Source organism: Onthophagus taurus, chromosome 7, assembly GCF_036711975.1.
Source record: "Onthophagus taurus isolate NC chromosome 7, IU_Otau_3.0, whole genome shotgun sequence".
Taxonomy (NCBI): Eukaryota; Metazoa; Arthropoda; class Insecta; order Coleoptera; family Scarabaeidae; genus Onthophagus; species Onthophagus taurus.
The window spans coordinates 13,311,557-13,329,573 of NC_091972.1; the positions used below are offsets into that span (position 1 = coordinate 13,311,557).

Genomic DNA, 18,017 nt, shown 5'->3' on the forward strand with positions numbered 1-18,017 from the left:
TCCTATAACTTGCGAAAAATCGATAGAAAGGACGTGCATCGTTGATATTTATCATCGACATAAATGGTTTCTTCTTTCTTTCAGCATTAATTTCTTCATATTCGTCTGGTTCAATTCCAGGACGTTCATTTGGAGGTTTCATTAGCCTCTTAGGGCTAACAATTGTTTGGGAGAACACCCTCTAGATAGCAAATCCGCTAGGTTAATCGTACCCAGTAAATGTTTCCATGCTTCTACGTTCGTGAGTTCTCTGATCTCCTTCACCCTGTTCCACACGAAAGTGACCATTCTTCATGACGTTTTATCCATCCAAGCACCGTGGAAGAGTCAGTCCAGAAATAAACATCCTCAACGACGTTTAAGGTTTCTTGCACGCTTATAGCAAGTCGGGCACCAATTGTAGTCGCTAACAATTCCAGTCTTGGAATGGACATCTTCTTTATCGGCGCCACTCTCGACCTTGCTTGTAACAAGAATATTTTGACCCCTTCATGAACATTTTGTTCGTTTCATCATCTATCTTCTCATCCCATCCAATTTTATTGTTCCACATTTTCTGTAACATCAGCTTAGGATACAAAGTTGTGGAGCTAGTTAGTCCGATTGGATCGAATATTCGCTGAGTGTAAAAAAGAACAACTCTCTTCGTAATCACGCCATTCGTTGTCTTAGGTGTATAACAAAGCATTAGAGTGTCATGTCTTATATTCCAATTTAATCTCAATAATGGTGCAATGTGATCCTCCAAACTTTCTATCTTGCTACACTCCCACTCTGTCAACTCAAACCCACCTTCGGCCATCAGTGCAGTGGCTTCTCTTACGAATGGATCTTTTGTTTGCTCATACAGTAGGCTAGTGACACAGTTGTCTACATAAAATGTTTTTCTTAACCGGTTTACAGTGAGTTCAGAATACCTAAATGTTTTCCCCTTCTATTCCACAATATTTTTCAATATGTTGTTCTAAAGTAGCGCCGAGCAGAAAAGGACTTGAATTCACTCCAAATACTACCCTTAGGTGACGATATAATAAATCTTTTCCTTCGTCTGTCTTCCATATGAATCTCAGGAAATCCCTATCCCTAACATTCAGGCTAATTTGTAAAAACGCTTTTCTGATATCCGATGTTACTCCAACCCTTTCTATGGGTTCTATAGGTGGTCAAATCAGATTTCTTTACCTCACCTTATCAAATATGTCGAAACGTAAAGGTAAACGAAATACCAAAAAGACTACCATTTCTATTATCATTGCAAAAATTATTATAAATATTATTGATTCATCGTATAATACATTATAAAGGCAAGTGTAGTCATCTAAAAATGTTTTAATGCCGAAAACAATGAATATACCATTTTAAGATAAAGACGCATTTTGCTCTATAAGACTTTTATAGCACCATTCATCTAAGGGCAAGCAAGTGCAAGACACACGGTATGGCTCCGTAAATCATTAGAAAAATACGTCGTCTACTTCACGTCATCGCGTTCAACATTAACAATAAACAAGACCACCAACGACGAAAGCGCGCTCGATATGTTCTCGTTCCCGAATCTATATATTAGAGAAGCGGTGCATGCTCCGGACACTTTTAGATGTTTTACATTTTACGGTACCCGGTTGGCAATTTCGACTCCTATCGCGAGAAATATATGACAAATGTAGGTTAAGTGAGCCGCTACGTTACAGCGTTCTGTACACTGAATATTTACGTGTATATGTCTGTGTGCGGGAAGCTTGTCTACCGGGAGGGACATGGGGAATATTTGCAGGAGTCGCGCACTTACCAACCCACGCCTCTGGAGATAGTGATATTTATTGGCGTACCGCGATAAACCCTGAGTTACGGAGAAACGTACTGATATACAAAACGAGACGTGCATGTGTGCGGTGGATTTTAAAACGACTCCCTAAATCGATTCCGTTGAATTCGCACAAAACAGGCCCCATGCATTAGCGAGTAAAATATTGCCAGAGGCAATTTATATTTTCTATTATCCAACATAAAAATACCGAATGTAAATAAAATACAGTAAATTTAATTAAAAGTTTATGAATGGAAGTATGAAAAGGTTTTTAACATTATTTTATAGAATATAAGTACAACATTTGGATTCGATTAAATATCAAATAGGTTAAAGTAGAAATTTCCTAATATAATTAAAAATTCCTTGGAAAACGTGTAGCTATTGATATTAAAACTGAAAGAGCGTATTATGACAAGGCATTAAAAAACTTCGTGATCTACAAGGGAAGCTGCGTGGCGATTCGAGCTGGTTAAGCTTACACGCATATTTTCATCATCATATCTCATGTCAATCATATTTACATGTATCAGGAAGCGTGGAATTTGATGATGCGTTGCTTTATAATGAAGTATGTATTAAAAAATACTACAACGTAATCATTAAATATGACATCTGGTGTGTAAAAAATATACGTGGATGAGATTCATCGCACGTTGGATTATTGAAAAAAATTCAAAATTTTCTAAGCGTGAATATTCGAAAATTTGATTCCACAACGTTTCTAGTTCAAACCTAAAAAAAAATTAATCGACCTGTTGTTGCTCCACATTTCATTTTACTCTTGAGAAACGTTACATGAGAAAGTTTACGTCTTGTATTGCACTTTTAGTTACAAATAAGGGATTTAGTTATCGGGAAGGTAGTGTTGGGTTGAAGCTGAATCCCGACTGCCAAAATCGCCCCCATCTTCAGCCTCTATGAAGGATTAGATTTCTTTTATTTTCGTACTCGATCATTATTATCACATATACAGCACCGTAATCGCTTATATAGATATCTTTTCTTCTAGAATTGCTTTCTGAATTGTTTGCCGAATCCAAATTGGTTCCTTGGAAGTAGTTCGTTCCCTTGTTCTTCTTCTTGTAGCCACTCTAGCTGACTACTTTCCATAATCTTCGACAAGGCGATTAATAAATTAATAGGTCTCCTGTTCCCGAGCTGCGTTCTTTTACCTGGTTTTGGGAATGTTAGCATAGTCGCCATTTTCCACGACTCTTGGAATGATTCATTTTATTATTTTATTAACAATCTTTGTTATTAGCTTTGTTATGTAGAATCTCCTGCTAATCTCTTTCTCGGTAATTTCTAAAGCTTCTGGATTTCTCTCATGGACATAGTTCACCGCCGTGTTTACTCTGCCTTGCATATTATCGTCAATTACATTCTTGGTCGTCAAATAACCATTGAATTGCCGGAGTTATTAGTGGGATTCTAACATTCTTCTTATCTTTTTGAGGAACTTCTATATGTATTGGTTTAGATCTACAATTTTCTTAACCACCTTCTGTAGCTGACTTACAATTTTTTGTGTCGTAGGTTATTCGCTTAGCTCCATGTCTTTTTTTTTTGGGTTATTTTTCTCTTGTATTAGTTTCTTCTCTTTCATGGATAAACTCTTCTTCAATTTCCTTAATGACGTATTCTTAAAATCTGTATTTAATTTAATTTAATATAATTTAATTTGCCCAAAAAGAAATATACATATAAAGTACATACATATCATATATATATATATAGGGTACAGCATAGCTGATTACTAGAAAACTAGAAAACTAGAAAACCAAAAATAAATACATATACATATATCAAAGTAATAACCAACAAAATAAAAATAAAAATAATTATAAATAAAAATAAAAATAATTATAAAAATAAAAATAATTAAACTTAACATTTTGATTCTTGTTCCTCAAGAAGCCTGCGCTTCAATGTGCATTTAAAAGATCTATTAGATTTCAACTGAAAAACATCTGAAAAGCAATTATAAATTGTAGGCGCTCTGTACGCAAAGCTACCACAAAATTTAGCAGATTTATGTTTGGGAATCGTCAACAACTTCGTTTGTCTTAGATTAACATTATGTATTTGCGATCTTGGTACTAAGATACAATATAAATAATAAGGCAATTTGTAAAATATTACATTGTATAACATAACAGCTAGCAAGAGTGTACATCTAGGTTCCATTTTTAAGATAGAATATCTTATGTAATAGGGGGTAACATGTTCTCTACGATCAATCGAGTATGAAAACCTAAGTCCGCTGTTCTGAAGTATTTGAATACGATTTTTTAAAGTAGCTGATAGAAAATTGTAGTAAACGTTACTACAGTAATCAAGTTGACTTAGAATTAAGGAGTTAACAAGTCTCCATTTCAATTGTGGTGACAACAATGACTTAAATTTATATAACGATTTTAACTTATAGTAGCACACACCAATTTTCTTATTTACATGTTCCGCAAAATTAAGATTACTGTCGACAGTAAGACCTAAGTTGTTGGTCGATTCAGAGAACGCTAAGACAGTTCCATTGAGGTGTATAGGAACCGATAAATTATCGATTGCTCTTCTGCGAATGTTGGCCGACCCGACACACATACATATAGTTTTTTTCGCGTTAAGAATTAACCCGTTAACAGAACACCACTCACAAATATTCTTTAAATCAGAGTTAAGCAAGCGCACCGTGTCATCAACACTGATAATATCACAAGAGATGTAAATCTGCGCATCATCCGCGTATTGATGAACCGAACAGCTCGTCACTACATTTGGCATGTCTGCCGTAAATAAGTTGAATAATATAGGACCCAAAGGACTTCCCTGTGGAACACCTTGCTTGACTAGGATACCGCTAGATATATTACCATTAATCTTTGTATGTTGAGATCTGTTCACAAGATATGACTGGAACCAATGTACAACGTCTTCTTTACATCCATAACGGACTAGCTTGGCTATTAGAAGCTGATGATTGATGATATCAAAAGCCTTACTAAAGTCCAGGAATACAACGAAGGTAACTCTTGAGGCATCAATGGCACAGCACCAGTCGTTCACAATTTTAGTTAACGCGGTCGTTGTGCTATACTTCTCCCGAAATCCAGATTGGCATCGTGGGAGTAAATTAGTATGATTCAGGTGATGTACTAGCTGTGAAGCAACAATCTTCTCTAATATTTTAGATAAGATAGGTAACACACTAATCGGTCGTAGGTCTCCTAGTGACGTAGCATGGCTCACTTTAGGTAGAGGTGTTACTAGAGCGATCTTCCATTGTTTCGGATAAACTTCGTATATTAGTGAGACGTTCATTATGTGAGTGATTTCTTGGAGGCAGTACTCCAATACAAGTTTTATCATTTTCAGATCGATTGCATCCAAACCACAAGCATTTGATTTTATCGTGCTAAGCTTATTTTTGATGTCTGTGTCGTTCACCACATCGAAACCAAAACAGTCGTTGCCACCCAAAATATATGGTTTATTAGAATCAAGGTTGTGCAACGACAAAAAAGGTGAAGGAATAATATTAGCGAAATAATCATTTATTAGCTCTGGATCTTTAAGTGATTCGTCAGAACACCAAGACAATCGTCTTGGTGTTCTTTGAGTGCACCTGATTGGTGTGCAGTAAGTGCCACAATTTTGAGGGATTATTGACGTTACTATTTATCTCTGCCTCAAAAAAAGCTTTCTTTTCGTTACGTATTGCCAAAGTGACATAGTTTCTGATATCGGTATAGTACCTTCTGTAGTTGTTACTACCAGTACGCGAAAACTTTTGGTAAGCTTTTTGCTTTAATTTGATCATCTCTTTGATCGTAGGGGTAATGTATGGACGTGATTTTCGCGTAACAGTGAAATCCTTCACTGGGGCATGCGCATTGAACAAAGAGATTATTAATTCATTTAGAATTGTAATCTTGACATCAATGTCCTCCGTCAGATACACATCACCCCATGGTAGATGGGATGCATGCATCTCAAACAGTTCATGGTTGAAGTACTTATAGCTTCTGCAAATAAATCGCTGACATTGTGAGCGTATACCAGGAACATCAATTCGACAAAAAATACATTTATGATCAGTCGAAGTTAACATATCTCTCGCACCAGCTTCGAGAGCCTGCGCTCCAATTGGTATACAAATGATATCAATTAGTGATTCAGTAGATTCCGTAACCCTTGTGGGACATTTTATTACTTGTTTTAAGTTGAAAATGTCGAGTATGGGACTTAGTCCATTTACCTCTGGATTTGCATACGGAAAGAATCGAACGTTCGCATCTCCAACTAGTATAACGTTGTTGAAGTCAGTATTAATTGTAGATAGGACATTTTCAAGTTCGACCAGACATCCAATTCCAGCGGATGGGGGTCGATATATTAATCCAAATGCATAGGTTTCATAACAGTGCGTAAAACCCAACCATAACTGCTCAAGGTCCGAGACATTTACATGAGAGATATCAATCTTTTGGTACTGAATAGAGTTGTGGACGTACCAGAGTAAACCTCCGCCACGCGTCCCACGTTCGGATCTCACTATGTTATAGTTGTTAATAGAGATTAAAGTGTCAGGAAGGTCAGACTTCAACCATGTCTCCGATATACCGAATAAATGAAATTCATTATCGGTTGAATTGTATGAGAATTTTGTCCATTTTGTCTTTGTGCTTGTCAATCCGAGCACTGTTACTGTTCACTCCTCTTAAGATTCTATCAATCACTAAAAAGTGTTCTGAACATAGTTCAATTTTTCTTCCTTTATGCCTTTTGTAATCACCGACTATATCGCCCGGTTCACTTGTTTTAAGTACTATCGTTGTATCTTGTTTGGATAGCTCTCATCAGTTTTTTTCTCGCAGTGTTCGTTATGTGCATTCCCCAGGCTGGACTTATTGTTAGAGTAATTAAAGCGCCGCCACAATTCATTATCCCATAGTTATCTATTTCCACAATATTGCGTGTATCCATTTTGCATGTTTCTCTACCGAAATTAACCTCCGTTTAGTTTCCCTGATTAACGGAGCTTCTCTTGCCGAATATCTAGAATGTACGCAGACTGGAACGCCTCCTCCTGACCAGACTGGAGTAACTGCAGATTTTGCTTATCGTCATTGCCTTATTATTTTTTCATTTCTTTGTTTGCAAATACCAAAAGTACTTCCGGTATTTTGCGAATTTCATGGGGGTTCCATTTTAGTAACCTTATTTTATGAAATAAAACATTCTTAGGTTTTAATTACAATTTCTAATCTGAGTCACTATAGCATGGATCAATCCCTGAAGAATAGTGACCACCGTCTAGGCCAACTTTTGAATTTCAACATCTCCACCATTGGGTAGGGCAGAATCCTTCGTTACAACGATCGCATTAGAAGATGCTTGACTAGCATAAGACACTCCATTTGCATGGATGCTTGTCTCCGCATTTTACGCATCTGCACTCGGCAGTACCAGCATAAACATTCGTTCACTGCAGGAAGTTGAATCCAGAAATTTTCATACTTTTCCGAGCTTCACTTAATTCTTCTTCTAACACATAATCAACTTGAGCTAGTAATTATTGGTCACATAATTAAACTCATTAACAAAAGTACGATTAGTATTTATCGTATTATCATGTAATCTTCATAATGGAATAGAGTAAATACAATCGATTTTAACTCGATTTAAAATTAATTTGCACCAGGCATACTAAACAAATAATTATAACTTTTTAACTAAGTCTGAATAAATTGAACAAGCTCTTTATATCAAATACAACATATTTAGTACGTTATGTTTCAAGAATAGATAAAAAGTCGATAATAAAAAATGTTCATCATCAATACGATGAACGAGATTCTAATTACCGCGTGTTGGTGGTAGCGTTGGGCCGCAATTTACGTGACGTGGACGCGATTTTCGGTCCCGCCCTAATTTGAATACATTAATTGCGAATCGAACAGGGCCGTATCAGCACCGACACGCTTCCAGATTTAAATATTCCGTTCCCGTCCGTTCCAGGCCGATGTCTGCGTTGGTGCGTCGTCCTCCAGATTTATACGTTATTCGATATTCATTAGTTCGTCGGGGTCGACACGACCCTAATTATAAATTTATTGTAAAGCACGTTCGCTATTCATCATGGTCGCAAACCCGTCGTAGAACGTACCGAATCGTCCTGAAGGGATGAAGGTAAATGAAATCAACCGTACTGGACCCCTTTACTAATCTAATGATGACTCAGTTGCGGTTGCGTAAGTAATGGATTGGGTACACTCAGGGAATGTAATAAATTCTATGAATGAAATTTGTAACCACTGTAGATAGTTAATATATTCGCAATTATTTTGAGATTTTTGAACAGTTTTTTGGTAGTTGCATTGGAATAAAAAGTTATAATATGATTTCTATAACTATGACAACAAAACAACAAACATTTTTTTACATTTCAGGAGGAATTTCAAAAAATTCCTTGTTTCACAAATACTCCGGAAAACATTACACGGTTAGTAATGAACGTTATTCGAGCACCAATTCGGAGACCCATAAGAATTATAAGCAAAAGGATTATAGGAGCTAACACATTAACTACTAGTGGAGATTCTATACGCGATGGTAATGCGTCTAGTGCACACAACCCAAATCATAAGAAGCGCTCAATTATTCATCCAGAAATCAGCGTCTGTCAGCAACTTCCAAATCCGTACTCCAAACCAAATCCAGATTATAAGCCACCTAATATCAAAAAGGTTATAGAAGATCGCCGTTGCAACTCACACGAATACTTAAAAGCTCGACTGTTACCGGTAATAAACATGGCGAACATATTACACGAGGCTCATAACGCTAGACGTAAAGAATTTCAGAAAGCTAAGGAAGAAGAAAAGTTAATAAGGAAGAACGAATTGTTAATGGCGGCTAAAGCTAAAAAATTAACAAAATAAAAAAGACCCCAACCCAACCTGAGCCGATAGTCAAAACAACACAAAACCCAAATTACATCAGCGTGTATAAAAGAAAGTAGGGATGCGCCGATGAAGAAAACCCCTTAAAAAATCATATACACATAATTACTTATTTTAAAGAACTAATCCAAAATGTTTAAAAGGAGTATAAAAATAAACTTTTTAAATAACCTAATTTAAGATTCTCTTCTTTTAGTCTTCATTTCGGTATGCAAAAAGGAATTTGTGATAATATTAGGTATAGGAAAAATTAGACTCGACAAATTTTAAAGTATAACCAATGTGCAAATACGAGAAAATTCTGGAGAAGATTAAATCTTAAGTGTTACGATGAAAATTATTTCAGATTACCAAGGTGTCGAAAATGTCAAGTGTCAATAGCGTCAAACGGTGAAGAAGTCGCAAAAGATGTTAGAAAGTAAAACCGATATATTTAGATGATATATTTATTACTATCGTGTATGACTACATTTAATGCGATTCTATTTGAGGGAAAGTGGAAATATGATGAAATTTGATTAATTTTTCATTTCTGTATTAATCAAAATTAATCGAAATACACACGTCATGTCCACATTGGAAAAAGAATGATTATCTTCTTAGAGTATCTGCTAAATTATTAACTATACTATTTGTCTACAAATTATTTTACCTACTGGAATAACTTTACAAAGAGAAAATTACGTACATATTCCAGTAAAAATAGTATTGCAAAACATGCATCTGGAAGTTGTAAAGAAGCACCTGAAATTGCTCATATTTCAGAAATAAAAGCAAAAGAGGAAATTGAGCGTGAGTTCAACATTCCGAGAATTAAAGAGGAAGTAATGAATTACATTCGAAATTGCATTCGGAAAGAATTGGCACGTTATCGTTCTCCTAAAGCAGCTATTATACATAGAGTAAATATATATAAAACGGTTTTTGCAATTGCCTCTGCCGCGTGGAATTCTGTGCCTAATATTTTAGAGAAAACTCGAGTCTTTTTGCAATGAAACTTAACTTCACTGAAATTAAGCTTTTAAAAGAGTTTTGACTATCATTAAAATTACAACGTTGAATGAGTAGGATAACAAATAAGTGAATCTAAAGCATTTCAATGGAATAACAATAGTATTAAGTTATGTACCGAAAATGTGGTCCAAAAAAATGCTGGGATTGAGTTGATTTGAGAAATAACTAATATTCTATTACCTCTTTGGTGACTATTACGCAAAACTCCGTAATAAATATTCTTTAGAAAATAGCTTATTTTATCAAGATTAAACCTTTTAAAGAGAAACGGACAGCAAGGGTGAAAATCTCGGGAGTGCTCTTAAACCTACCGGTTTTGGTAAACGCTTTGGAAGGATACTTCTTCAAGTCTAAGCTTTTTAGAGGATAACTGTTAGGTAAAGATCCCTAATCTATTAGCTTTTCATTGACTTATCAAGTGTCTTCCTAGGACAAGCGGATTTCTTCATCCAAATTAAAACTCCCATTAATACCAAAACGAAAAATTATCCAATTTAAATATAAAATCTGTGATCATCGAGTCAAACAAAATAAAATCAAATACGATATTTAACGAAACGCAAGTCATAGCAGATTTGTCTCTCCATTATGGTGCTTCAAATAGGCTGATATTGTTGTCAGAATATGTTTTTACATAACATTTTCAAACGTTGGCCTTTCATTATCAGCGTAGGTGGTATAGCTGTATCAATACCATTGCCATATATACAACAATTACTATATTTCCTGCATGCTCAGGTGCAACTAGATACATTCTTTTTGAATCTCTCTTAGCTAGAAGAGCTTGTTGATGATGCACTATTAGATTTCTGGTTTTGTTATAACATCTTTTTCCATTAATCGCTTTCTTAATTTTGGATCCTTAACTATAATTTTGTTTAATTTCAAAACCTTTTGTGCCAGCCCCACACCATTTTATTGTACTGTCTTAAATTGTCCATCTTCTAAATCCATTAACAGTGAAAGGGTGTATTAAGAAATTATTGAAATAATTTCCCCACTATTTGGGAATTCATCATTCCCAAATAGTGGGGTTTAGATGACAGAAGGTTCTGATCAACAAGATGTAATATCTTGCTGACACCAATACAAGTTGATTCGAGTTGAGTTTTATGTAGCGTTAATGTATTTGAGATTTAATACTTCTGTTAATTGTAAATTGAAATGTTCTGCGGCGATGAATGGGTTTCTATAAGTTATTTTCTTCTATGACTCACTTCGTCAACATTTTTCTTAATTACATGAACAGACATTAGATACAAAACTATATACATACATTTCTTTAAAATATATTTCATAGGTAATAAATTTAAAATTTGTTAACAAACTTTTGTATTTCATTTAAAATTACATAGGTGTCAAATGTCCGCTTTCATATTTATTACTCCATATACGATTGATTATGAATAGTTAATGTTGAGTGATGTGTATTACAGAATGGTATAACTTTAAATTATGTTTTGGAAATGATTTGTTACATTAGTTTTAGTTACAAATAAATTAATTTTGGTACATTCGTTGTATGAAATAATTCCATATATATTATACCCTAATTATTTATGATTGTGAGAATAACAACTTCAAAAACTATAGCAACCAGACATTCGGAGAATATTTCATAAACTCGTCCGTGCACCTGTCGCCTACAACCTTCTTTCATAATGCTTAATAAAATCCAGACAAATTGCCGGTAATTACAAAGGAAAGAGGAAATCCTAATTAAGGAGAGCTGTCGTAAAAACTCGGCTTCATCCAGGTGTAAGCTCGACTTGCCTTTTTTCGTGATTAATACAATACGGTTACATCTCCATATTTTTCTCGTATATATGTTTAGATATTGTTTCAATTTCGTTGAATAACATACTGAAGCTACCGTGTGTTATTTATTACGACTCATATTAATAACTTCGCGACAATACACAAACAATAAGATTGTGAGCAGACGAACTTATGGATGATTGCTTGGGTTTGCGCACTGGAAATTGAATAATGTTAGAGTGATGACAGAAGTGTCGAGAGGAAAAGGGAAATTATTAACGAAATCCTTGTCCCCTCGAAATCTGTCAAACGACAAGCGACTGCTAGGGTGGAAATTAGACTGAAGAAAATTAATTACGAAACTCGCAGTCGTCCCAGACGATACATATTTGCCCAGTTTATTCTCCCAGTGGGAAAAGCCTTCTACATTGTGCTAAGAAACTGAAACTTTCCTCTTCGTTCTACAGAACAACGGTGACGACCAAGTCGTAGTCGCAATAAGGTCGTACTTTACAATGATGGTACTGGTTCAATTACGGGACAGGTATTCTGCTTGGATAGCACGCGATAACAAACGTTGAGCTTGAAAAGAGAAACTTTGTCGCACAAAAAACTTAATAAATGCCTTTTACTTCAATTTGATAAATTCTATGTGGGTTTATTTTTATAATAAAAAGTTACTTTAATACTAGTAACATTCGTATTTTATTTCAAGTTGTTTGTAAAAAATGCTTATATAGATATGGTGTTGAAGAACGTTCGAAAACGTATCGAAAAGGTTAAAGATTCAATATGTCGCGCACTCAGGTCGACAAACACAGATGTTGTAAAAAAGCACGTATATCCTTTCAGACGTTCTCAACGCCTCGCAGAAACATATTTATTTCGTATTTGCACTTATCGTAGGAGGATGTTATTTTTAAATATTTCTCATGACATGTTGTTCCTGTAGGAACATATATTATTGTAATCCCTACAAAAATCAATTAAACTGTATGTGGAAATAGATAAAAAAACAAAATACAAAAAAAGGAAGCAATATGGGATGAAATCGGGTAGGATAGGCATAACGACCGAAGGCAAACAAATCCCTTTACGAACCTTGATACGACTAGCGTCGGTATAATCTAAATTTAAAGCCCTTGGAAAAAGCGGGTGGGCTCCGTTTCTAGCCCAGCGCTGAAGCCTTGATATCCATTTACAACGCCAGCGCAGCAATACCTATAAGCTTTATGGGCACGAAGTTTTATTTGTCCGGGAGGGAAATGAGCCGAAAGCCGTTGATTTGCAAGCTTTGTGCTTCTCTAACATCGTCATGTCTCTCGTTGCACTTCTGAATTTTATATTCAAGCCTCTTATAGCAATTTGAAAAAGATATTTTATTCGTTTTGAATTCTTTTTTAATTGTTTTCTCTAATTTTGGAGCTTAGTATGATGGTCGTCTTAAATCGGTTTGTAATATCTCGCCAGAAATTATTATACCATTACTTGTTTGATGAATATATAAAAAACTTTGTAGGGTTTGGAATTTTAGGATTTTTGTCTATTTTTTTGCTTATAAAGTTTCTCAAATAACACATATGAAAATATTAATGAAATCCTCAATCATAACTCAATATTATTATATTTCTGAAATTCAAATCTATATATACATACACGATGTAATCCACGCGTTATCACATTAATAATTTTCAATCCCCCAACCCAACACCAACTAATTCCATCCCAGCTTGAACCTAGCATTTCCAAAATTCAAATCTTACTCAAACATTATTCATCACAACAAATCAATAGTTTCCACAACTCAGTCGCGTTACATCCTAAAGCTAATTACAACTCAACAGTCATCAACCCAAAACAACTTTATCCTTGTCTAAAACTAAAATTTCCGAAATAAAACCATTACCCAAATACAACTCAACCCAAACCTAAACTCAAACACTCTAATTTCACTGACCAACAATTTTTACACCAACCCTATTGATATATAGTACTGGTCAAAAGTGTATCATATTGTGGTTTTATGTATGTAACTTTTTTCCTACTAAACTTTTTGATCTAAAATTTTCACACAGTATTTCGGGAGGTATTTCACAACATGTTTTGAACATCAACACAACAGTTTTTATAAACAAAATAATTTATCAAAATGAGGATGACGATGATGCTAAAAGCACTGAAGTTTGGTGTACTCAGCAACAATTTTATGTGAACACCAACTTAATACTTACAAGTGGAATATCCCTTGTTGTCGATGACAACCTTTCATCTACGGGGCATGGAATCGATCAAAGAGTTTAATGTCGCCTTGTCGATCTTTGCCAACTTCGCCTGAAGTTGCCGGAACCTTTCATCCGCACATGAGGCCTGAAAGCCCTTCAACATGCCGAGAACTTTCAGAGTGTCCCAGAGCATTTCGAAGATGTTGAGAGACTGGTTGGGCCAGTCCAGTACTACAACAGTCGGATCCAGTTGAGGTGAGTCTTCATCAACTCCACGCGTGCCTTCCTATTTTTGGCCGACACGAACGGTTTCTTCACTGGTCGTCACTCAACGAGTCCAGCAGCATTCAGCCTTCTCTTGATTATTGCCATAGATGGCTGGTGCTACCACGCGTGACTGCGCTGAGCCTGGGATTGCTCCTGCTCAGTAGTAACTCTTGGTCTTCCTGGACGTTTCTTCATCACAAAACCTCCCCGAGTTCGCCAGTTCGTAAGAACTCTGGATACAGCAGACTAGGTGATCAAAAACTGCGCTGCTAGCTGCTTTTGTGTCATCTTCTGACGATTCAGTAACCTTAACATAGAAATTAGTATTATTAAAAAAATTATATTGTTTTTGAAAATTGAATTTTTGACAGAAACATTGTATTTAAATACTGAATAAAAAAAATACAAAATAAAGAGCAGGGGCGCCATCGTGTTGATACCATAATTGGTGAGGAAGATTTAAAGCATTTCAAGCTGGATTTTTTCTGTTTGTAGTAACTGTAAATACTTTTCATTTTAGATATGCATCAATAACAAAATGATCCTATAATTTGAGAACTAGTGCCCATACATTTACTTTTTGGGGGTATCGTGTTATGATTTCATTAAACAAATGTAAATTTCTTCTGCTCCAATATCGAGTGTTAAAGTAAATTGTTGATGATTTTCAAATCTGAAACAGTGATATTTTTCAGCTTTTCAAGGGTCTGAATACATCGGATTTACTTATCCCTAATATTTTCAATTAATTGGTTTCTACGTGCATCAGATCTTGCAGCATTTGGTCTTCTACATTTCCCATGACTTGATTCTACACACTCTTCACTTTTGAATTTGAATCTAACCTTGATATAGTTGACAAATTTGGTACTGGCCTGTATGAGTAGATAACGTTAACCGTTGCTAGCAAACTTAATCTCTCTAGCTATGTCACTAGCTGAGTTTTCTCTTCCTTTGTGACTTGCTTTAATGTTAATGTTAAACTTATGTATAATATGTTAAAATATTATAATGTCAAATTATATTTGACATTATAAGTGTGGCTGGATTTGTGTTGTTACTATCATTTCCAGCATACTCCTATATAAATTATCTTTAAGTGATGAAAAACAAAAATGTGAGAATCACTTTTAAAGCAACTTTAAAAAAAACTTGCTTATAAAAGCGGTTATTATGAAATGTCAAATCATCGATGATTTAAAGTTCGACCACTATGCATTGATGTTGGGTTTTTTAGTTTCGAATAGAAAAATCAAGACTTACCGTCTTTACCACACTTTATTAGGTTTAAATAGGCGATATTTTGTGTTTTTTACCTCCCTAGCAGCATTCCGTACATTTGTATCTCGCCACGTTGTTTGGAATTTAGATCAGAATGTTGTTGGTTCAATAACTGATTGAAGGAATTGGAGGTAATTGGGGGTACAAAATTAGCTTGGAATGGGAATTGACTCTCCTGGCGACTCGCATTTGAAACATTTAGTTTAAGCAAGTTAAGTCATTTAATTGAAGATGATCGATTAAGTTCTGAGGAGGTCGTTTTCATTTGGGGATAGCGTTAAATTCGAAGCCATTATTTTCGTTTCTAATGTTCCGAATGATCTTTCATGAAATTCTTTATTGTAGATTTTAATTTATCTAATGTGGCGGTGAACCGTTTGAATTGTATGAACTGCAGCGAATAGGTTCAGATATTTGGAAACGATAGATGATAGTATTTAAAATGAATTGTACGAGGGATCTCGACAAAATCGATGCTCTTAATCCTAAATTGACGGCGTCTTTATCTTTAACACCGACTGAAATTGTAGTTATATTTCGGTTAAAATTTTTGGCGGATGCGCCGGAAATTTAGATTAACTCAAAAAAACACGTTGATTATTTTATATATAAAACACAAATTGGATCATCTGAAACGAATACAAATCGATCGAAAATACCTATAAACAGGGCAGAGAGAATCCGTAAAACTGAAAATTGGGGTCATTGGAAATTCAGAACACAACCTGTCGCGAATGCACTGAAATTAAGGTATATTGGATACGATCGTCGCCGACAAACACGTCAGATGCCTTCCCAGCAAACAAGGGTATTGCCGTACCACGTGTTTGTGCGGGTCAATTCTTCGGCAAATAACAGTAATTTCGACCCTCTTTTATATTTTCCGTCGGAAAAGCTCATAACTTCACGAAAAGAACTTGTTACATTATTCTTTGTTTGAATACGCCTCCACGAGACCGTGTATAACAATAAAAATAAACTTTTCAACAAAACTAATCAACTTAATTTAAGAAATTGTTGAGAATAAAATTGTTTTCCTACGGAGCGAGAGATGGCTTCGTAAATGTCAAAATATTTAAGAAATATGTTGACAAAGCTATTACAAATACGACCTTATAAGGTATAAAGTAAAAAGCGTCTTATAACGTTTTCCTTCGCAAGATACGTTATCTGTCAACACTAAAAGTTTCGAAGAAGCAGCTAGCAATCTATTACACACGGTATTGATTTAATATCTTGACTTCAGTACGTCAGCTTTAATGTACATAGTAGCAATGTCGAAGCTTTAAAGGCCGGTTGGATGTTGTATTACGGAAGCTCCTGAAAAATTGACGTTTTGTGCAATGGAGTAAAGGTTATTACATAAAGTCAGCTTTGAAAACAATGGAATAGCCGTGTACCGTGTTTTATTGGCATTACAGCTTTTCTTATACTTTTTCGTTTATTTTTGTTAAAACAATTTCATCGGTATCGATCCCCACCTTGGAAGTTTAAGAATTTCGGATATAACATTTTTAATAGTTCAGCGAACAATCCTTGCTAATTCATGTATACAGGATTCATAAAATGGATTTAAATTAAATTCTCATGAATGATAATTTATAAAGTTAGTTAACTCCTGAAGCGCCAGCTGGGAATTTTCCGTCTGCGGAAATTTAAATTAACGCAACTAGGTTACGACGGGTAAATATCCAAAAGGAGGGTGTTGTTTTTAAAGCAGCAGACTTCAAAACGTGTTTGTTACGCTAGGTAAATATGATCTCAGATTCCCGTGAGCTGCTTTGACCCAATATCCTCCAGCTTTCTCGACTGTAACCCGATAAAAAAGTTAAGAACTCGTAGAACGATAACTGCTATAACTTGTCGACCACTTTTCGCTTTGTGACAGCAGAAAGTTAGCGTCACAATTAGTTGCCTTGACGTGGCAATATTTCAACGAGGATAATCAGGTCTTATTTTTTAGTAATTTTCTTGGAAATTTTTATTGCGATGTTGTGTTTCTATCGTACTTTTTTTTAGAAAAATAAAAAAAAAATGAGAAGACATTTATAAGACGTCTAATAGTATGTAAAGCAAAGAAAACTCCTAAATTCATTTTTTCTTGTATTAGGAATAGCCGGTTTAAGCCTCCAGATTTCCCCTTTTTTTCGGCATCCCTTTTTTGTGTCATGCTTCCTTCCGAGATGACGTCAGAAATTTATGTTTGTCGCGATAATGTTCAGAAAAAATAGCGTTATTTATAGAGAAAGCGATTTATACCAGGACTAACACGTTCATCGTTTTAAGGCGATTAAGTCGTCGATTGCGATAGTAAAAAAGAAACTGCTCGGTGGTCAGTGCTTGAAAAATAGTCTCTCTTGGGAGTACGTGATATCGGAACGAGCCGGTACTTAAACGACTGCCTTCCAAACCTAGTTAAAGCTCGATTTAGTGTTTAAGTATTAAAGTTAACTGAATTGGTCTGCACACGATTTACCTACTATAATATGGTATAAATCGTATTTGAAATAAAATGAACTAACATATTTACGAATACTTTTTTCGTTTTTTATTCAAATATGGTTTAAGCAATTTCCAATACTTTAACTCTTATCGAGATGTTTATTACACGAGATTTCATAGGAGAACCAAGCTAGGGAAATTACACTAGACTCGAAAATATTATCGGTATTGGGTAACCATAAATTTCCAGATAAACCCGTT

The 18,017-nt window shown here is 35.1% G+C and overlaps 1 protein-coding gene and 1 long non-coding RNA gene across 3 annotated transcripts in view; both read left to right on the forward strand.

Annotated features, from left to right (window-relative positions):
* LOC111425263 (zwei Ig domain protein zig-8-like) overlaps positions 1-18,017 on the forward strand; it is a 175,884-nt gene that overhangs the window by 35,505 nt on the left and 122,362 nt on the right. The gene's annotated exons all lie outside the window — the stretch shown is intronic.
* On the forward strand, positions 8,215-12,217 carry LOC139430702 (uncharacterized). Its single transcript, XR_011641084.1, has 3 exons — positions 8,215-8,917; positions 8,969-10,163; positions 10,217-12,217. It is a non-coding gene; the product is annotated as an uncharacterized lncRNA (long non-coding RNA).